General features: G+C 44.2%; 1 protein-coding gene across 4 annotated transcripts in view; it reads right to left on the reverse strand.

The window, feature by feature from the left end:
* LOC131574544 (USP6 N-terminal-like protein) overlaps nucleotides 1–22,973 on the reverse strand; it is an 83,562-nt gene that overhangs the window by 39,296 nt on the left and 21,293 nt on the right. The window contains exon 3 of one of the 4 annotated variants that reach the window (XM_058829040.1): nucleotides 12,441–12,590. The exons of the other annotated variants lie outside the window; for them this stretch is intronic. The gene's annotated coding sequence lies outside the window, so the exon portion shown is untranslated. The remainder of the gene's footprint in view (nucleotides 1–12,440; nucleotides 12,591–22,973) is intronic. 4 annotated transcript variants of the gene reach the window in all.

The raw sequence follows: 22,973 nt of genomic DNA on the forward strand, positions 1-22,973 counted from the left end.
TCCCCCTCAACACGAGCAGCACTACCAATAAATAAAACCTCTCTCAACCCTCTCTCTACTACCCCTCTTCCTTTGCTCCCAGTACTTACAGGCTCTCATTCTCACACACATTTTTGGTGCCCTGGCACTTTTCTCCCCAAGGATGGAGATGGGAGGAGATAAACAGGAGGGCTGATAAAGAGATTTGGTCTCCTCTCTGCTTATGCTCAGTAAGCCCAGCTCAACTCTGTTGCAAAGCCAGAAAATTCAGCTTTAGACATAAGCTAAACCCTCTTAACAGAGGAGTGAATCTATAAGCAATTCTTTGTCAGCTTCTATTTTTAGACCTCATGGGGAATAAAAGAGCATCCAAACATTTCTGAAACTCTTTTTAATGTGAGCTGATCTTCTAGAGACAACAGTAGCAAAAAAAAAATCCAGACAAAGCACTGCACAAAAATCAAAGATGCATGAGTTATTTTTTTAAAACATCATTATATAAATGAGTTTTCATTTGAAAAAAAAAAGTAAAATGAAGAATGCAAAGGTCCGCATGCTTCTTTTGGGAATTGAAGATTAATTTTCTCTTTGCATTCCCTTCTTTTTCTATTCCAGTGTCTATTAAAAGGGGACACAAAAAAAAGCCAGAGGGAAAACAAAACAAAAATCCTCTTTTTTGGGGGTGATGCACTGACTTGGAAGGGAACTGTATCAGACAAGAGCTTAGTAACTGGCTTCTTCTATTTGCTTAAGACTAGAAAAGCAGTTTGCATTTCTTTAACCAGAAACTAAAGGAAGCTACAATGATGGTCATTCTCCACTTGGACAGGCACTCCTCCTGAAACACTGTATTTTATTCTTTTTGGTATATGTACCAACACTACAGGACACATTACTCCTCCCCTGTCATTGTTGCCTCCAGCTATACTTGGCAATTTTGGGTAAGCTAAAGGCTCCTTTTGCTACTTAAAACTTTCCCCGGTTTTGGCACTGTCAGCCAGAGGCCACCCACCCCCAACATGTGCGCAAAGCAGCAGAGGGAGGACACATGTCCTGGCTGATACCCAAGATCTCAGCCTGGGCACTGTGGAGCTAGTGATGCTCCCTAGCCAAAACCAAAGGAACAAGGATGCAAACATAACTGATCATGCTACCACCACCCTGTGCTCTCTTTGGCACAGACAGGCAGCATCTTTTTTAAAACACATGTAAGGAAACAAAAAATGTATCATTATATAAAGTTGCTGGTACAGCCAATGAAATAAAAGAGCAGGAAGTTAAAAATCCACAAACAAGATGCAGCTTGTCTGTGAAAAACTTATCCAAAACAATTATTGAGGGGAATGACTTGTATGCTGCAGATATTTGAGTTGAAGTGAGACTTATTCTGACTCTGTGTCTTACACTGCTTTCCAGAGCCTCTGGCTTCGCCTCTTTCTTAGGAGGGAGGGATCTTCAGCCATTAGCCTGACCCCAACTAATGCTCAGCCGCTAGGAACCACCCTCATTCCTTCAAGCACTTTAATGAGTTTAATCAGCACACACTGCCTCCAAATACAGAACCCTTGCAGGAAATTATTTGTCTTTGGCAGTCTCTGCTGAGGACACTCCCTGACCATTTTACTGGCAGTATCCTGGACTTGCATTACCTTCAAACAGCATCTCCAGATGCTAATTCATGAGCTTTTGTTAACTTGTTTTCTTCTATCAAAGCCCCATACAAGCATATCCAGTAATAGAAAACTTGAGGGCAACAAGAAGTATTTGATCCAACACCGGAAAGTACTGAGAAAACGTCTCCCAAAGCTTTTTTAACAAGGTTAAAACAAAGCATGTAGTTCCAAAGCTTGAAAAGCTGCTTTGACTGCAGCCCATGATGCATTGGCTTTCTGGTCGATGAGCATACACTGCTGACTCGTGAAGAGCTGGCTCCAAGACAGAACCCTGAGGGACATCACTTGTCACTGGCCTCCACCTGGACATAGAGCCACTGACCACAACTCTCTGACTACATCCAACCAGCCAATTTCTTTTCTATCCAGCAGCCCACCCTTCAAATCTGTATCTCTTCACTTTAAAGAAAAGGGTGTCATGTGAGACCAAGTGAAAGGCCTTACAGAACTCATGTAGATGAGACCGATTGGTCTTCCCTTGTTGAGTGCTGCAGTCACTCCACCAGAGAATGCCACCACGGTTGGTCAGGCACAATGGGCCCACAGTGAAGCTGTGCTGGCTGTGTCAGATCACCTCCTTGTCTTTTGGACGTGCATTAGCATTGCCTCCGTGAGGATCTGTTCCATGATCTTCCCAGCCACAGAGGTGAGGTTCACTGATCTGTAGCATTGCCAAGGTCCCCCTTTCTACCTTTCTTAAAAACAGATATGATGCTTCCCTTGGTTCCAGTCACCAGGGACTTTGCCTGATCATTGTGACTTTTCAAAAATTCCAGAAAATGACTTGCCAACAATATCACCCAGTTCCCTTAGAATCCTGGAATGCATGTCATCAGGCCCCACAGACTTGTGCTTATCCAGTTTCACCAGATAGTCTTGAATGTGGCTCTTCGCTTACACTGGGAGGGACTTAACTCCCCCAGTTCCCACCTGAGAGATGTGGAAAGTCTGACTGCCAATGAAGAATGAAGTAAAAAAATTGCTAAGTACCTAAGCCTGATCCAGATCTGTTACTACCAGTTTTCCCTCTTCATAGTGGCTGTCTTCCCTTTGAGGGAATTGTCCACACAAGAAGTCCTCCCTTCTTCTCCTAGTGGAAAACATGTTTATAAGACCCAACCATAGGTGAAGACTTAAGGCAGAGGTAATACTTCAGCTTATGAAACAGCAATGGTCACATAGGACACCCTGTTAAAAGCAGCTTTCCAGATTAGGAGTTAATATGAAAATCACTCAAGTATTCTTGTGGTTTGTGAACAGTGTTGAAAACAAAATCTGTGCCATTTGGTCAGAGCTTTGAAACACATCTCACAATTTACCGTGTATTTGGCTGTCAGCATTTTACTGTGGATGATATAAACTTTTTATAGTTTTATAAACTATAAAACTGCCACAGGGGCCGAAAGAGACACACAGCTTTCCAGACAGGGAAAACCAAATGGTACCGACATTTTGGAGCAAGCCATATTATTTCACTAGCAGTTTCTGTATTTAAGTACAATGCTCAGGGGAGTGGTGGAAGAATAGCCAGGTGGGCTGGTGCTGGATCCTGGAGCCCAGGATCCAAGGCAATGTACAACTGAGGGAGCCAGGTGACACGGAAAGACATCAAACCAGATGCCACCTTTCCATTTCTAGGTTTTCAGAGGCATTCAGAACCTTTGATCAAACATGCTTGAGAAAGCAACACAAAGAACTTCAGAAAAGCCTGAGCTCAGAACCACAGAGGATCTATTGCCAACATTTACTGTTTTGCATGTCCTCAGCACTTGTGATGTGAATAATGGACAGCAATAGGAGTGGGATAAAAGCAAGTCAAAGGGGACCAGAGCAGGCTCAAGTCTATTGACAGAAATACTTGAGAAAGGTTTTTCCAGTGAAAGCTGGAGCTTGCATGAAGGAAGTGACAGTATGAATGGAAGAACTAAAAAACTCACAAAACCTTTTCTTAGATGAGATAAAAGAGGAGGAAGTTTAAAAAAGGAGAGGGAGAAGTTTAAGTACATGAGAACTTGTGGCCATGATATAAAGACAAGCATTTGGTAGGATGGAGGCCCATGCAAGGCTGTCCAGAAAAGCAGCAGCAGATGCTGTTCTCTCTGGGAAATAAATAAACTCAAGTATCACCTGCATTTCAAGATGCAGTTCTACTTGGCTGAAAACATGCTCATCTGAAGAAAAAAAGGTACTTTGAACTTGAAAGGTGAATTTACCTTTTTTTATTCTTTAATATATAAGTTCTTTAATATTTAATATATAAATTCTTTAACATATACCCAACAAAGCAACAACTAGACAGTTCACTTTAAACTGTTTGCTTATAAGTACAAAATTTCAGTTAACTGTTATAAAAGGCATTTGCAAGCAGGATGATGATTTCCTCAGTAGCTTGAGAAATTAATCTTCCTGTTCCAAGATCAAAACCTGGGAAACCACAATGCATCCTACTGAAGGGCAGTTGGAATCTACACTGTGCAAGAAAGCTTGGAAAAGGGAAGTTGCAAATAAATAAGCATCTAAGGGCAGTGGAGCGCCTTTTGATAAGAAAAAAACTTTTTTTTTCCCTTAATGTAAAGAATGGGTCCAACACAAAGAATAAGATCCCTACATGAGTTAGAACATGCCTGCAGGCTGCCAGATAAGACTTCAAATCTAATATTGCATGGGAGCTTTTTTTTTTTTAACCAAAGTATAAAGTTCCTCAGCAGGAAGGTTCTTTCCAGAGAACAGAGATCAGAGCTGGTTCACACTTTATCACAGTTAAGTAGAGAGGAGCCTCCCTTTAACTTAAAGCACAGTTGCTTCAAACTTGTCCTGGCTGAATACAAACCAAGGACTTCATCTCCCTGTTTCCCACTTCCCATGTAAGTGCGGACCTGGATTACCACCTTGGTCACAGACCCTCTTTTAGCATCTGCTCCACATAGATACACTGCTGCAGCAAAACAAAAGCTGCGCCTTTCCCACCCACTTTTAAGCAGCCCTTTGTCATGGATATGTCCCCTGCCAGAGGACTGTGTGCACTAAATCTCTTTTCCAGCAGTAAAGCCTTGCTGCGTTACAGTTACTACACGTTTCTCCCACTTCCTTCCATTGACAGCAAACAAAAGCTTGTTGCTCACTGTTATCAGGAAATATTTGCTTTCCCAAATTGTTTCTGTCTCCCTTGTTTCAGAAGGGTTTTTAGTAGAGTAACAGTTCACTCCCAACAATAAGCAGCAGGGGGTGATTTAAGCCCACCCAGCAAACCCAGCCCAGACTGGGCACAGCCCGGTCCTGCCCTTCCCAGCCGTGCAGTCTCCAGCACCTCCTCCATCCCATTACAGGTCCCGTGGAGAAGACAATGTTCCAGCAGCATGGCTTGAAGAGACAGAGCCACTTCTGCACCACTGAACTGGCTTCAAGCAGCTGCCCATGTTTTCCAGCTGCAAACCACCCCAGAAGATACTGTGCCCATCCTGAGTACTTGCTGTATTCTAGATATGCTCCCTTAAGAACCTGCTCTTCTCACCACACACTGCACTTCCTTCCTGCCAGACAATATCACCATCATCCCCAAACGACACAGATGAAGCTTCCACTCTTGCTGGTGCTGCACTTTTATTCAGTAACCAAAAGAAACTTTCTACATCAGGCACTAAGCCTGTGGCACTTCTGCTAATGAGTTATAATAAAGAATTAAACCCAGGCATGACATGAAAACAGAGCACCAAGGTTAGAGTTTCCAAAAAAGCACTACTCAGTCACTCTTTATTTTTAATTTAATCTTTTTTTAGGCAACCACAATATCAAATGTCAGGTCCTAAACCTAAGAAGGGCACCAAAAGTCCAAGTATTATTCAGGATATGAAATGCTCAGCTATGGCCACCCAAGCTGACCCACTGCAGACTCATGACTGAAACCTGCCCATGACTGCCAATACCAAGCCCAAACAGCTTTCATCCACAAGTGGGGTTCCTTGCAATGAAAGGATTACCCAGATAATGACTTTGTGTCCCAAATTTGATGTAAGGGAAAATGCAAAACCAGCACCTGCAGCAGCTCAGCACCAGCCTTGCATCATCTCTTGATGAAAGCTCCCAGAGGCCTTAACTCTGGCCTTCATCTTGGCACAAGGCTCTGCCAAAGACAGATTTCAAAAATATGAGTTTCAAAATAAGTAAGTAATTTCTTGGTCCGAGAATATGGAGGAAGGGAGGGCGGTGCAGAAAGGACCACTTTTGCAAGTTTCTGATGTTGAATGATCCATAACCTCTTTCAAGCAAGATTCTCTCTACTGTGGCAAGCCAAGCCCTGGAGCAGTGTGGGATTTGCAAGCACTCCACTCCACACAGCCCACTCTCCCAACCAGTGGCCACAGGAAGAGGGCTCAGTATATTTTGGGGAGTAGCAACCTTTTTCTTTTCCTGACACAAGGCTGGACATGTGGTCTTAACACCTCCAGTAGACTGGGCTGTCATTTCTGACTGTGCCTCTGGTCATTGAAAAGGCACCACAGCATAAAAGGATTTGCTGGGAAGCAAAATGGCCTCAGCTCATTTAATTTAGCAACTAGTAGAAACCACTGATCTGGGTTCTGAAAAAAAAATATATATAAACAAGTAAACAACTCCATAAACACTTTCATTATCCCTTCAGCCAAACAGCTCTCCAGCCCCACCACCAGGTTCTTCCTAGAGAACTTTCCTGATGCTCTCTGAGATGGAGCAGCACACCACAGATGCAGCACAGACCACTCTTGCCTGTTGTTCCTTCAGCTTGGCTGCTTTCATATGTGTTTATTATTTACCATCAGTTTAATTGCTTTCCTCCCACAATACCACCAGAAGCAAACATGGGGAAACACGTAACTGCTGCTCCCTTTGGAGAGCCAGACCATTTCCATGGGTAGCTACTGAGACACAGATAACGTCAGCATCTCAACCTGAAAATGCTTCTTCTCTCCTATCTTGTACATAACTTCTCTTTGAGAAACTTTTTCATGGCATCTTTGATGTTCACAAAAGCCCAGGATCAGCTCTCACTGGTCCCTCAAGATCTGTGCTTGCTTTTCAGTCTGTCAGCAAGAGGGGATGAGAAGCCCAGCAGCCCTTGGATGATGAAGAACTTCAGGTTTCACATGGGAATTTATTGGCTCTCTTATCTCAGAGACAACATTTGCAGGTAAATCCCAAGAGACTCCAGAGAGTCAGCCACACCCCAAACCATAAAGACCTGAAATTTAAACTGACATTTCTTACACCTGCCCTTCCCTGGGATTCCTGCACTACAGCATCTCTATCTGCACATCATTCCTCAGTCCAAGATTTCCTCTTTCAGCTATTTAAACCTTGATCCTGTTTCCAATTGCTTTTAAGAAGCAGGCAGTGTCAATCAGACAGTTGCTACAGCCAGAGGAAAAGCTGAAGCACAAGCCATCTCTCTGACGTGGGAAAGGTCCTTCACAAGGTACACCCAACTCTAACACTGCACCCCCTTAGGCACCAATATCCATCAGAACACAGATTTCAGTAGTTATCCCAATGGGCTGCTGCTCCCTTTTCTTTTCCCCCATCTTTGTCTGAAAAAGCTTATAGAACTACATAAACTCTAAAGAAAGTATTAAAGAAATGTATTATTAGAAGAAGGTCACAAAACAACAACTTGAGAATAGCTGCAGCTTAAAATACCCAATCCCCACACCCCATCTTTAGAGAAAACATTATCAGGCGTCACTTCCCAGTAGTAAAAACATATTTATGTTTTAATTAAGGTTCATTAAAGTTGCATTTTGGGCACTGGATTTTTTTTTCTCTTTTTTTTTTGCCAAGGACCACAAGAGACCCTAGGAAAAGACCTTGTTTGTTCCCCCAAAGATCCCACTTCTCTGTGCTACCTGATTGAAAGACTCTCGGAAACTGGCACATGCAAATTTGTATTTTCTTCTAACACCACCTAAGTTTGCAAAATAACTTTCTATAGAGAACAAAGTATTGTGGCCATCCATGCGATGTTGCAAGGTATTTGTGCAATATGGATTAATTTTGGTTTTTATTAATTCAGAGTATCAAGAAGATCAATATTGGAAAGACAACAACTGCAGCAGCAGTGCAGAGCAGGTATCAGCACAGGGCTGGAAACTGCTGCTCACCTGACCCACATTCTAGACACAACTAGAAAAATTTGCATTATGGACACATTGAATTAGTAAGTCTGCTGCTCAAAGTCTCCCAGATCTAAAGAGCAATAGCCATGATGTACGTCAGCCTTAGAGTTTACTTCAACAGTAGGATGAGCAGAATCAAGGAAGTCAATTAAATTCCCTCAAGAGAGTTTTATACCTTTCCATTGATTAAATAAGCTCTGGTTTATTGATCGCATAAAAAAACCACCCAGGAGTTACTGCAGGCAGGTAAGGAAATACCTGTGATAACATTTTAACAAACTGAGCACATACAAGGGGAAGCTTAGCACACCATAGCATGCTTTCTTCTCCAAAGACAAATGATATGGAACTCAGGAATAACTTCTCCAGAAGGTCCACAAAATCTTGTCCAGGTCACACTCACCACTTTTTAATCCTTAACAAATATACACCTTTCCCCCACTCAGAAACACTCAACAATACTTTTTTTAAGAAATCACTCACAAAATAAGTTTGACAGTGCATTACTTTGGTGGCCAGCTCCTGCTCTGCTGCTCCCTGCCCAATGCATCCTTCCCTCCACCATAAAACAAGCAGTACATCTCATATATGCCCGTTCCCGCTGCTTTCTGCCTGTCCATGCAGACATTTTTAACTTTCTTCACCTACTTCCCTGTTAAAGTTATTGGAAACTGGACTGATGCAAAATTTGGTAGAATCAAAGAGGCTGAGCATGCAAGCCTCCTGCTTCCCTGAGTGGTCAAGGTGAATATCCACCAAAGAGCACTGCAAAGGACTAACCTGGAAGTGATGAGTAGGAAGACAAACAGACCACCACAGCTATATTCTACTGCTAAAACATTTGCTAAAGATACATCAGTGTGCTGGGGGGCCTCCCTGCTCTCTCCCCAAAGGAGGAGGAGGAGGAGGAAGACTGGAGTTATTTTGAGGGACAGCCACTGAACAGAACCACAGGAGTGTACTGGGAAAGGGGCAGGGCTCAGATTCACAGCCACCACCTCCCTCTGTCACTCAGCCTGGAGGAACTTGGAAGATTTGCCCACATGATGTCATTACTACGTTGGTGTCTAAATAAAGGAAGCTTTTTAAAGAAATTCTCACTGACAAACTTATTCCGGTAAACCCCGATAGCCAAGACGTCAAGCAGAAGGGAAGGAAAAGGGAAAACAATACTCATAGCCTAAGTGGGTGGTGTCTCAGGAAAGAAACCCAAACAACCTAAACAAATTTACTCGCTAATACCTGCTTGTTGAATATAAAGCACAGGGAAGAGCAGGGCACAATGTAAGGGAGATGTTACACCATCTGTCACAAGGACACACAGCCTATTTTTGCATCAGGGTAGGGGGAAAAGGATGAAGATGAGGAGAGAGAACAGTGAAAGAAAAAAAAAAACTTGGCTTAAAGAGAGTAAATAAAACGTACTTCCATGTCAGATGGGTTTTTCAGCTTCATATTAATCATGTGGCAATCACTGTGCTGTAAAACCAAAGTGGGGGGTTCTGCATATTCAGGAGTCTCTTGGCTGCAAAAGCCTTAAGCTCAAATCATCAGCAAATACCATTTGCTGGAAGTTAAAAACAAAACAAAAAACAAAAACAAACAAAAAAATCTAGCAAAAGGAAAGCAAAGTGTTCACATATGCCCACATGTCATCCTCTTCTTCATAACTTCATCACATCCACAGCACCATGGAGCAGTTCCCCTTCCTCCCTCTGTTCCACCGTGCGTCTTCAGCCGGGCATCCACATGGAGAGCAGTTGCAATAGCCTGGTGACTCATGCTGCAGTAATGTGGGTGGGAACTGCTCCCATGCCCAGCTCCTAAGGACACAGCCTTTTATGGTATTTTTAGCGTGGAAGTTGTTGTGGTTTGTAGCACTTTGCCTTTTGTCTTTCAAGAAAAGAGTTCACAATTCCCCTCGGGGATTCAAGAGCTCAACAGGGGAGCCCAGGCAGGTGATGAGCAAGCCAGCCCTGGAACTTCCACACCCAGCCACGGTAGGGATGCTCAAGGATGTCACACCACGACCAATCCACACCACGACTCTCCCTTCCAGGCAGCGGGTCCTTGGGCGGCTGCACCATGCAGCAATCTCCAAAGAGTGGGGCATGTGTGCCACTTGTTCCGTGAACACTTCAACTACTGCACCCCAACTTTGTAAGAAGTCATTCCCTGTGCCCCCCCCGAGTCCTAACCACCCCGTGGCAATACACTAACAAGCTCATCTTGGCAAGCCATCAGACATTTAATTTCTACCCTTGATGAGCTGCTGGCATATGAAAAGCTGGCAGGTCCCATCTGTCTTCCCTCAATTAACTTAAGACTACATCTCTCCAGAAAGTAGTAAAAAAACTCTGTAGTGTTTCCACTCCATACAAATGCGGGTGAAATGGGGCAAGAGAAAGCAGGCAGGGATGTTATATTGAAACCAGGGTAAAAGCTTAAGGGGAAGTGCAGTGGCAGAAAAGCCACTCTGGCCTTGAGGACCACAGTGTGTGGGACTCAAACTTGACAAAGTAAAAAAGCAGGCTCAGCTGTGCTCTTTAAAAGCTGAGGGTCACACATGAGATTAAAAGAGTATCCCCACATTACCCTATAGGGCTTGAAATGGGACTCTGGCTGCAGATATGCAGTGGATTGCTTTACAGGACAGCCCCCCATTCCCCCTTGCACCTGAAGCATCATGTGCTGTAGAAGAGAAAGGCATGAAAGTTTCTGCATCCCCAGTCACAACTCTGAACAGCTTTTTACTCCTTTCAAAGTTATTTAAGTCAAGAAGAAATTAAATCATAAACTGCACATGCCTAAGAAGTCTAGGAGAAAAGCTAGCAGGATGAACAAAAAAGCAGTAATCAAACCTCCTGACACCAGGCCACTGACATTAAAGCTATTTTTTTATTCCTTCTGAAACTCCGGTGAGCTCTGGAAGGTGTAAGCCTACAAATCAGGTCAGATCAACAACAGACTGTCCATACAGACAGATTTCACCAAGTGGGAAGCACCAGTGAAGAGCTGCTCTGGAGTGACTTCTCAGGTATGAGAGACACAGTGAAGGGGAAGTCTGGGGAACAGCAGTGGGCAAGCAGTGCACAGCCCACAACATACCTTGGAGGTGAGCCAACAGCAACAGACAAAAAACCCTCCAGCCCTAAAGCAAGTTTAAAGGTCACTCAGGGCGTCACCCTGGGCACAGCACCCCCCAGCATTTGCCAAACAAGATGCCTCACACCAGGGGGAACACCAGGCCTCCCTAGACAGACCAAGATGGAATCTTTTGCTCCTCGAGCATATGAAATACATTTCCAAATATAGGACATCTTCCTGCTCTTAGATAACAGATCAAGATTACAGAATTAAAGTTTAAAAAAAAAAAATCACGTGAAAGGCTCCATCCTGTTCGAAGGAATACAATGCTTTTCCTGTGATCTTGCTCTAAATATCACAACATCATACTCGATTACTATCCCACCTTACTCCTAAGTCCCGCATAGCCAGTTTGGCTATATGAGAGGAAAATGAGTCCTGCCTTGCCTCATTTCTCATTAAACTGCAAACTACATACAGCAGTAGCTGTGTAAAAGGCAAGCCAAGCTACTTAATTTTCATTATCCATTACTTGGACCAACACTACAAATGAAATTGGAGTAAAAAAAACCAAAACAACAACAATAACACAAACCCAACAATAACAACAACATAAAAATCCACCAGGAAGGAAAAAAGGAACAGAACAGAAAAATCAGCCTAAACCTCCTACAGACAGCAAAGGAACATATCCAAGCCTGAATTGAGGTTTACATATCCCACACTAGACAGACGTCTCTGTACTAAGCCTTTAGTTATCAAAACCTGCCATCTGCACTCCTGAGAAAGCCATGAGAAGAAGGAAATGCCAGTTTGCCCCTACATATTCGATTCTGCAGTTGCTGCAGGCAACCTGGTGCTGTTCTGACCTTGACGTGCTGGCAGACCCCAGGGACCCTCCCCTGTGAGACCACCTGCCCACCCCCACCTCCAGCTGTGCAGTACACCTGCCTTTAACACACTTCTGGTACTCTGGCCAACAAACAAAAAAGCTTTCCCAGCCAGCAGGTTCTCTATAAACCGAAAAGCATTGGATTGCTCTTACAGAGCAACAACTTCTCTTAATGCAGAAGCCAAGTGGTGCCAGCACAGCCTGGACGTGGATGCACTGGTGCTTGGATGCATCCAGACTTTGCAGCTGATGGTATCTTCAAAGGAACAAGTCCAGACAGTCTCTAAGTGCTTGCAGCCCTCTCCTCCTCCACAGTTTGTCCCAGTGACCATCCTGCCACACACCTCCAGAGCTGGAATACAGCCCCCCTTTGGAGCAGACCAGACTATGGCTTGCTGGGACAGCTGTAGGAAGGCATGGATGCACTTCTCCCCCTCTTCACGGGGAAAGGGCTCCCTTTAAAAGCAAGCTGCAGAGGATGTGAGGCAGATGTGCCTCTCCAGGGGAAGAAACACAGACTTATAAAGTGTTGGTTAGTGGGAGATGCAACCCTGGCTCCACTGAAATGAATGTCAATGCTGCTAATTACAATGCAACCCATATTTCCACTGCTTTTCACATGAGGCTCATCTGAGCTAACATGTAGTGTTTGCTGAACTTTACCAAGCTTCATTTCCTTATGAGTTTTCCATGCTCATCTTCTCACTTCCCCCTCTCAAATTTGCAGATGGGTTTAAGAACAGCAGCTTCCGCTCTGGACTCTTCTCAAAGCAGTTTGCATCATCAGGGGTGAGCTTAATGACTACAGGAACCCTTGCAGGAGAAAAAAAAATAATTCAAGAAATTACATCCGTCACAGGATCTGCAGATGGCATGTTCCTCTCAGCAGTACCGAAATTGTTTAAAGGACAGTAGGAGACTCCCAGAAGGAGATGCAGATATTGCCATCACAGCCAGGTAAAAAGGAGGCAATGGATCATGACACAGGTGTCGTTTAGAACAGACTACCCACTGTTTTACAGGAAGGTGTGGAGGGCAGGTGTGAAATGCAGCCAAAATAAGCATCCTACTGTGTACAGACATCACAACCTATTACCTTTACCAGTCCTTTGCAGGGCCACAGCTTTCAGCTAAGAATCTGCTTAGCTGGAACCAGTTGGCAAATTATACACTAACTGGAGGCTTTAAAATCCTTGCAGGAAAATGCAATAAAATAAATAAAAATCAGCTGGGCAAGTTCTGTCTGACAACTAATTTTTTTTTCCCATTCAGTACATGGCCACGTGGAGAGAAGTGGTATGAATCAACCCATTTTGGCAGCACAAGACAAGCGAGGATGCATCACTGCTCCACTACATGGGGAACACCCTCTGAAAGGCTCTGTTTACCCAGCGGGAGCCAATGCAATTCCTACACAAAGCCTGTAAGTACATTTAAAGCTCAAAAGTAATCTGAAACAGGTCCATTCTCCCCTCCAACTCCATAAATACAATCCAAATTGGGTCATCATCTAACAATAAATGAATGATACTCACTTAAGCCTCTGGTACACTGCTGACATAATCTAGGCCCTTTCATTCTCCTTGTACTGCAAGTACTAAAGATGCTTTTATACATCCTCTGAAGTACTCCATTTAAAAAACCATGGTAACTAGGGCACCACATTCAGCTGCTCTTGGAAAGAAAAGCCATTCCCCTTCCCTCTCAATAGGCTCTTAGGAGGCTTGGACAGAAAAAAAAATTACGCCTAATCCAAACTCAGCTCCACAAGGATGGCTGGAGTTGGGTGCTGAGAATAAGGGTGAGCATGACTACCAGGAACCACTTGGGTCTGTGGTGTGACAAACAGCAGTAATAGCACTGCATGAGGGGAAAGAGAGCCATTACCTGTGTCCTGCATCAAAACAACACCCAAAAGTCTCATCTGAAGTCATCAAGTGTGACACCACAACTGCAGCATTCAACAGCTAAAACATTGTATTTTCTTTAAAAGCTATTGGGTGCTCCTAAATATCTCAGGTTCTTTTCAGGGGATGACAAGAATATTCAGTTTCAGTACTGTAGCATGACAAGGACTACAGGAACCAAGAAACAAGTTTTCCTGTTATTTTTGCACGGCAGTAAAAGTTTAAGGGATTTTTGGTGGTTTTTTATTTATCGCTCATTCCAAATGCCTCTGAACTGTGAATTTTCCTGCATGGCAGCTTTTGAAGTTTGCCTGCTGGCACCAGAATCCTCCTCCTTTCTGAAATGGAAACATTCAGAGACGTGGGCACAGAGATCAGATGGAAAGAGCAAGGCAGTTCCCACTAAAAAAGCCATTTACTAGGAAAAAAACCACCATCGTAAAAAAGGAACATTTGTCTAAAATGGAAGGTTCATTATTTGTATTTTTAAAAAGAAAAGCATTCATTAAAAAAAAAAAACCTCCCAAAAGACATGCACTAGCACCGGGAAGTCTAACAACTTTAACATGACCTAACTGCTTCACTATTCCTAATATACAATTTTAGCAGACTTTTTCCAAATCCCACTATGTACTGTTATGGAGCCACATTCCAAGATTTAGGGTTTTAAAAATAGAAGCCTTTAACCACAAAATCTGTAAAAGTACCTTAAAAAATATTGGAAAGAACCCCTTTCAAGTTCTATCCTGTTATGGAGGCCATTCCCTAACTGATGCACAGAAGCACTTTGAGCCTCTCTGGAGGAAGCAGCATTGGATTCATGACAGCCTTGCTGCAGAGGACCTTATAACAAAATTCATGCCTGTTTGAAAGAGGTACAGACTTGGGAGAAAACAGACAGTTTTAAAGAACACATTCTTAAATGGGGAAACTGAGACATGTAGTAATTAGCAATTCCTCAAACAGCAAAATATTTCCTTCTTCTGGCTAACCCACTGTCATCTTTGCTAACAGGCTGTTGTGGCGAGAGATGTGAGGGGATGAACTGAGGCTAAGTGCAGCATTATCCTTGAATTCCTGAGTCTGCTCCTCACACCATCCACTGTTACTTTTCAGGACGAAAACAGGAGAAAACTTAAAAAGGAAAGCAAGACAACAGTGTGGGAAAATGCTCTCAACCAGATAGGTCAGTGTTGGGGGTTAGGTGTCCTTTTTTTTTAGTTCTGGCTTGCCTGTGGAATTTTTACCCATTAGTTGAGGGGACAACCTAACTGTGGGTACTTGGTGGGTGCTTGAGAGAAGACAAAGAGCTCGGCCGGGCCCAGGGGGGGAAGAGGGCAGGAAAGGAAGGTGGGGACAGTTTGGCGGGCTTTCTTCAGCTTTGGAGAAGGACACTTTGGATGCAGAGCTGTTGCGGGGGAGAGAAGGGAATTTCGCCATCACTCAGACGGAGCTGCTGCTGCTTCTCCTTCTCCCCTCTTCGTTGGTGGCCTCGCATCCCCTGTCCTGCCGGGACGTGTGGCAGTGCCAGGCACCGCCCTGGAGCTGCTGATCCACCTCAGCCACCAGCCCAGGATCTCAGCTCATCCCTGCTGTTCCAGCCGACTGTTCCTCGGAGCCCTGCAGGAGCACCCGGGACTGCCCGCCCGAGGGGGTTTGTGAAGCAAAGCCTCTCCTCCATCCCGCCCTGTCTCAGCCGAGAGGGCTGTCACAGGGTCCCTGGTTCTGTTTTCTTGCTAATGCTGTAGTTATTGTTGTTTATTTGCCTTGTTAAACACACCAGTAAAGAACTGTTATTCCTATCCCCAGATCTCTACCTGAAAGCCCCTTGATTTCAGAATTATAATAATTCGGAGGGAGGGGGTTTACATTCTTTCATTCCAAGGGAGGCTCCTGCCCTCCCTAGCAGAGACCCGTCTTCCAAAACCGAGACAGCCTAGCTTGGGTGAGACATGGAGCCATAAAACCAGGTACAGCACACCTGGCTGCCTTGAGAAATATGCAGAGAATGAAGGTGTTTGGAAGCTAAACCACTGTACCCTTATTTCCAAATATAAGGGAACAATATTTAAAAAAGTATTACAACTTACATATGAGGCAAAGAATAAAAGCCAAAATAACAAGGGGCTTGCACAAGGTGCCCCAATTGTCACATTTCAACGTGTGCAACAAATAAGTACGTTTTTTATAGCCAATGTTTAGCATTGTTTTGTTGCTATTTTTGTTGAGACTCCAAGAACATCCTCCTCCATTTGAAACTTACAGGATGAGAAAAAAAAAAAAAAATAGGAAAAGCTACCTCTCGGGGTATTGCTCTGGCAGGCCTCTGCTCATTTAGGCTTTTGAAGGTAGAAATTAATGAAGAGAATTAGCTCTGGAGCCTGCTGCTCCCTGCCATCTCTCCTGGGATGAGTACAGCAGCTCCTGGCTGCACTTCCTTGTCTCTACTGAGGATGAGGCAACTGGGAAGTCTGCTCACAGTCAAGTTTATGAATGTTTCAGCAATTGCCTCCTCCTTCGAGTAGCTGCCCGAAAGCTTACCCAAACCCGGGCCTTCTGCCACACCATCCGGCTGCTCCAACTAATGAGCTTCTCTGTTTGTAAACCTGTCTCTTGACAGACACTCTCTGCCACGTGGGCACAGAACACTCACACAGCCACAGATGCTCCCTGCTCCCAACCTGCCGCAAGGCTTCTCCATCCCCTGCACCTTGGGGGGACAGCAACCCCTTGACTTCACATTGACAAAGGTAGGCACTCTGCAGGCTCTGCTCCAGGTCAAGAGTAAGTTCTCCAACAGCATTTTACAGTGCTTTGCAAAGCCAGACTGTGCCAAGTTTCACCTCATGGTGGAAAGGACACGTGGGCACACCAAACCCAAAGTTTAGCTCCCAGGACCACTGATGACAGCTGCACTGTGGCAAGCCACCTTGTTTAATGCATAACATCTGTCACCTTTGGTCCAGGCTCTGCTCCTCCCTTCAGGGGAAGGATATATCCAGGGCACAATTCAACTTGAACAGCAGAATTTTGGTGTAGTGTTGCCACAAGGTTCTTCAGGAACATAAAAGACCAAAGAAAGCTACTTGCATTTGGAACAAAAGACAGAAGTCTGCAGTGCTTTGTTGTAGCATAAGAGAAAACAGCAACCAAATGCTTTCTGGAGAGCAGATGACAGCTACCTGGTTCTGCTTCTGTTATTCCTAAAGAAACACCAGTCACATTCTGGTCTCAGGTGAAGAACAAATCCTGCATGCACAATGAATACAAGTTTCACAGGAAACTACAACAGGTACTGTGGGACCACCCAAAAAGCAGGAGGAGAGGAAACATCCCGCCACCCCATCAGCATCTAATCAGGCAGGAAGCTATTTCCTCTGCTCAGACTCATCAATTAGTAATCTTAGTGCTTGGGAGACCTTACCATGGACAAAGGCCCTTCTCAATCTGACATAGGAACAGTCACCAGAAGATGGGGAGAGAGTTTCAAGGAAATTCCATTGGAAAGAGAAACCAAGACACACAGGAAAGTTTCACCAGAATGAGTTACCACACAGTTTTTACTCTATTGTTGTTGATGGACCTCCAGTCCTCCAACATGGACCAGCACAGAGAAAATGCAAGGCTTAGCAGAGAAGTAGAAATCTGTAGGCTTCACCTCTGGCCTGCTCCTTTCCTCACCTCACCCAGAGCAAGAGATGGCAAAGCTTGCCCCTGAAGTCCACACCAAGCAATATGCAGAACACAGGAATCCACAGATGTTCAAATATAAAATATTTTCTTAGGGGAGAGCAGAAAAACCTACAGACCACACAGGAAGTTAGGCTGCTGTGAAGTGTACTATCTGTTGTGGAACATGACGATCAATTTGTTGGATGCACCATTATTTCCATCAAGTCATCTCAAGCTTTTGTATAGGAATCTGTGAGCTGGCCTTTGGATATGTTGGATTTTTCTATGTCCATGGACATTGGCTCTGGAAAATTTTAGGAAATGGGGCTGGTTATTTTCTTATCACAGCATTTGGAAAACTGAAACAAGTTAATTTGTGGCTTTCAGTACTTAAAACTAAGTGAATAAATGGAGAGAGCAGCCAACTTCTGTCTTCATCTAGATGAATTGCTGAGATCACGCCGTTAGCTAACATCACTCTCACTTTGTTTTTGGCTAGAGAGGCAGAGAGTGCAAAGGGGTGTCCAGTTACAGAATGGCAACACTGATAAATTGCCTAAAGTTTTAGCAAGAAAATAAATGCAAGATGTGCAAAAAAAAATGCCTGCTGAGTAATAGATGTGGGTATGTTTCTGAATTCCTTCTCTTTGGTATGTTCAACAGCTCTTCCAGCTAGAAGCACAGAATGCTTTTGCAACTAAGCCTGCCATTACTCCTTTTTCCCCTTTAATTAGAGGTCAGTTCTAATCCCTTCCAAAGTATCCACAAAGCATTTGCCTGAATTCAGACTCCAGAGCAGCACAGTCAAAGCAGACAGTGCATCATCATGAAATATAAAGCTGCGAGCACCACAAAAAAAGGTACCTATGTACCGAGGCAAGAAAGAAAACAACCTGCAGGACCCAGTGGTGTCATGCAAACCATGTTAGGAGCAAAGAACAACTCTTCACAGTGAGAGACATGAGACAGCAGATTAAAAAAAAATTAACCAGAAGGAGGAAATACTTCTTCCAAGTGACCCACAGTTGTGTTGTGGCATGTTCTGCTACTCAGAGCAAGTTATAGAAGGTGTCTGCAAAGTACCATGGAAACTGCAGGAGGACAACACTGGTGCAGCTCTTAAGACTCCTCCTTCCCTGAGGATCCACTCTGGCTGTCACCAGAGGAAGGGATACTGGCCAATCTGGACCTTGGCTGGAGCCAGCGTGGCAGGTCTTCCACTCTTGAGCTACCACACATGGGCATTACAGCAAAGCTGGGAGAACTTTGGGGTCCAGCATTTAAACCCTTTGACCTGGCATCTTAAGAGACTGTCTCTGACAGGGCTCTGAAATACAAGCAGAGCAAGAGGGGATCACAGATAACTTCCAACTGTTCTTGCAGAGAACATCTTTCCTGGACAGAGGATTCAGAGAGGAAATGTTTTCTCTGTTGCAGAGCCCCAGGCAGTGAGACACAGCATGTCCTGTCTTCCCCACAGTGAGACACTCTGAAACAGAAGCTGCAAGTACATTCAGAGACAAGAAGAAGTGCAACCCTTCATCTACCAAAAGGCAGCTCAAACTCCAGGACAGACATCCCCAATGTGTAGCACAAAATTTATCCAGCATCTACAACTATCAGTCCTTTAGAAAAGACATACATCCTCCTCATGATTAAAAGGCCACAAACTTTGTAGAGGACCTGAGGGCAAGAGGCATCTCTACTGCTTGGGCATCCCTGCCACACAGACTACTGCAATCTTGGATGCTGCAGCAAGCAGATCATACTTACAAACCTCTTGCACCAGACACAACAAACTTCCAGGAAGACACAGCAAGATCACCTCTACACCACAACTTTCCCACTTACATCAAACCCTCCCAAAGCCATTAATTGGCAGCTGATGCTGGAAGGCTGTGAAAATCAGAGCACTCACAAGGAACAGGAAGGCAGTGCTGTGAACACTGCTGAACTGAAGGAGCTTTAAGTCACTTTACTCCTGCACTTCTCCTCAGGCAGCTGAAGGACCAGGGCACTATTTTCAAGCTGTTCCTCTGTTTCACTAAGTATCTGAGTCAAAACCTGGCACAAAAAAACCCAGGGTGTCTTTGGGAGTGTTTTGCCACCAAAACAAAAATATCTTTCATTAACAGTGGAAACATTCACAGCAGGGAGGAAGCTGATCCACTCGACTCAAAGGCTGCTCTGTCTGTCAGAAGATGCATGAACGCAAGGTCCAGGAACAGATTAATGGCTTACACAGCAGACACCTCTATCTCCTTGAACCAGGAACAGATCCAAAACCAGTAATGTGGAGCAGACATCCTTCTCCTTGTGGCAACCAACCCTCCAGAACAAATTAACAACAACAAAATCAGACAGGCCTCTTCTTCTGAAGGTTTTCGCCACTTCTGCTTTGGAAGAGGAAATCATAAGGACTTTATGCAGATCATTCAACTTGTCCTCCAAGCCACAGCAGCTTGTCAGCATTCTGCCTGGATGTCAGACACTGCATGTGCACATAAAAGGAAACATTTGCTCACTGCTGTAGCTACTTCCCAACCAGGCTGACAAAATGCTTCTGATTCTGTGTGCTACTCTTGTGCTTCCCCCATTCTAGGCAGCTGCTTCAAGTGTTCATGCACACTAAGAGCACTGAGGTACTGTCACACCAGATTACTCATTTCTGACTAGAAGAAGCCAAGAATTTTAAGGAACTAAAATGATAAACTACCAGAATTTCATGAGGATTCTCTCACCAGTTACTGGTTAAATAAGAAACTGAGCTCTATGGACATTGCAGACAGTAATAATGAGAGTGATGATCACACTTAGAAACTGTGGGCCAGTCATCTCTCACTCCACAGAGAGGAGCAGGTAAGCAATATGGCACTAACCAGCTCTGAGGCTGGTAGGGACCACTCAGCAAAGGGGGTAAAAGTCTTTGCTACTGGAAAGGTGCACATAGACACATGTTATGCTTTGGGGCCAACAAATCCCTCAACTAAGAAGGTTAAAACCAGGACATCCCATCAATGGGGTCTGTGCATTCATGGTCCCCCAGCTGTGAGAAAATGAAAGCTGACAGCAGTATCCACACAAGCAGTCAGTTCTCTCTCCTGTTCACTAGGCTTATGTGCCGACAATGCAGCCTGTGGGCACATTATACCTCCTCTTTGTGTTTGGCATCCAGCTAAAACAACCCTTTCTCTTCTTTCTTCTTTCACCTCAAGCCAGTTGGGCTTCTGGCAACTAGGAGAGTGACGAGAACAAACAGTCCTCCTGCTCACATGCTTGCAGGGATGCATCCTTAACCCAGCATTACAAATGCTATGGTAATAAAAACAGTAACCTAAGCATCACTGCCTTGTGCCAGACTTTCAAATGAACCAGCCCACCTCAGCCTGAAGTGCCCTGCAGACAAGGGCTCCTCTCCTGCTGCCGTGGAGAGATGCGCATTCAGAGTGGCCAAACAAGTCCCTCAGCACTGCTACAAACCAGTGCCACACTCTGCTTTACAATGAAAAATTAAAATAGAGGCCAATACTGGGACAAAGTTTCCTTCCTTCCTTCTCACAGTTCCTCTCACTGCATCGAAACCACAGTGAACAGAACCAGAGCTGCCCTGGAGAGGCGCATCTCAACTCTTCTAAACAGAGCAAGACCAGAGTCTTGGCCTTCCTGCATCCTAGCTCAGAATCATCAGCCACTTCTCATCACCCAGTCTGCTTTTGCCTAGGATAGCACCATAGAACCATCTGCACCACCATCACACTATGAAGTGCCTGCCATCTCCAAGCTGCAGATTTCTGGCCAAAGCAGTAAGCCTTTGGAAGTCTCTGATGACTTGTTTTTTCCTCCCTCACCTATATCAGTTCATCCGAACAGCAGATGCTTCCTTTGTTAATTTTGGTTTCTGTTTTGTTTGGAGGTTTGCTTGCTTTTCTTATTTGAGCTGCTCTTAATAAAAAGCCCAGCTCCGGGCATGGTGTGACCTGTGCATTAGGAAGGCTGGCAGATTGCTCTTTTTTGATCTGCTAATAAAGCCGATTTTTTTCCTCTTCATTTCCAGGGAATGCGAATAGCTCAGCCCCCAGGAAAGAGACACAGCAATTACACTTACTCAGACCAGCAGAGCACTTTGGTGCAGAGCTTGCACTGAGCTGGTGCCCTCCAGCATTTGCTCCGTAGACAAGAGCACACCAGGGGACAAGCTCCGCAAATGGGGAAAGCTGACAGCTCCTTGCCTCTTTGCTGCAAAGGGTATCCCAAAAATCCCCTAAAGAACATCCAATAAGCCTCTGTTCCCCTGCTACTTTCATAAATTGGAATTCTAGATTTGTAAGGAAAACAATATGTAACTGAAATTAATCTAAAGACTTCTCTTTGTTGGGGTCACATTTCAACAAAAAAGGAGGTGATTGCCCAATTTACAGATCAATGCAGCTTTACAGAGTTCTCAGTAAGCACAACCACTGTGACTTTTCAAGTGCAGTCAAATATCTAATCCTTCATTAGATATATTCATAGTTAGGTATAAATATGAACAGTTACATCTACAAGTGAGGCTTTACATAGGTAAAAATTCACGCTGTATACCTTTTGCAGGGTGTTCTTATCAATCACATGAATCATATTCTCACATGTACATCTGCAAGTATTAAAAAAGCATTAGGCATCTTATACATGGTCTAGTGGAAGGTGTTCCTGCTTATGACAGGGGAGCTGAATGAGATGATCTTTAAGGTCTCTTGCAACCCAAACCACTCTGATCTATGATCTAGCTGCTAAATTATTAACACCAAGTTTGTTTTCCCACACATCATCCTTGTGGCTTTTGCAACCTGGTTAGGAACAGCAGGGGATTATTTTATCCAAATACCAATACATACATGAGGGAGGAAGTACAGAATGCTGTACAGTACAGAATACAGCACATGCTGCCTTGTACCTTTGCAGCATGCCAAACTGGAAGAACAGAACCAAAGTGAACCTTGGCTTGTATAGGAGGTGTTTTAGCTAGACTAGTATACCACTATCATTACCTCAGCAGCATAATTAATGAGCTATGGCACGATTATAATAACAGGCTCTTTAAAAGGTGTGCCAGCTGCCAACCCTATCTGTATCACTTTGCATGCTATAGTACCAAGCCTGATATTCTGCTCAAGCAATGGAAAAAACAGCTTTTCAGGCAGATCCCCAGGACAAACACTCACAAGCAGACACAGCAGCTGGTTTTTCCACAGACACCGAAAGATGAGTACACTTGCAGGCTTTTCTATATGTAGACAGACATACAAAGTCCCTTAACTCAAAGAAAGTTTAATTCAAAGGGTTTCCATCAGGAAAGCAGGAGTCTCTTTCACAACATGCCTGCCAAACCTCCAAGGCTAGGAAGCTCAAGCATATTGTCCATAGACTTTTTTTTCCTTTTTCTTTTTTTTTTTTAACCCACAATTAACTTCCTGATAGCCTTGGCATCAGGCTACTTACAGAAATGTTCTCTCTCAACACTAACAATAAAAAATATTCAGGAGAGCTTTGTAGATAAGGTAGAGGATAAGCTAATTTAAACACAACCTAGCCTATCTGAAGGGATTTTAATCTACCAGGCAAAAAGAGTCAAAGAGAG

This window comes from Poecile atricapillus, chromosome 1 (assembly GCF_030490865.1).
Source record: "Poecile atricapillus isolate bPoeAtr1 chromosome 1, bPoeAtr1.hap1, whole genome shotgun sequence".
NCBI classification, from domain to species: domain Eukaryota; kingdom Metazoa; phylum Chordata; class Aves; order Passeriformes; family Paridae; genus Poecile; species Poecile atricapillus.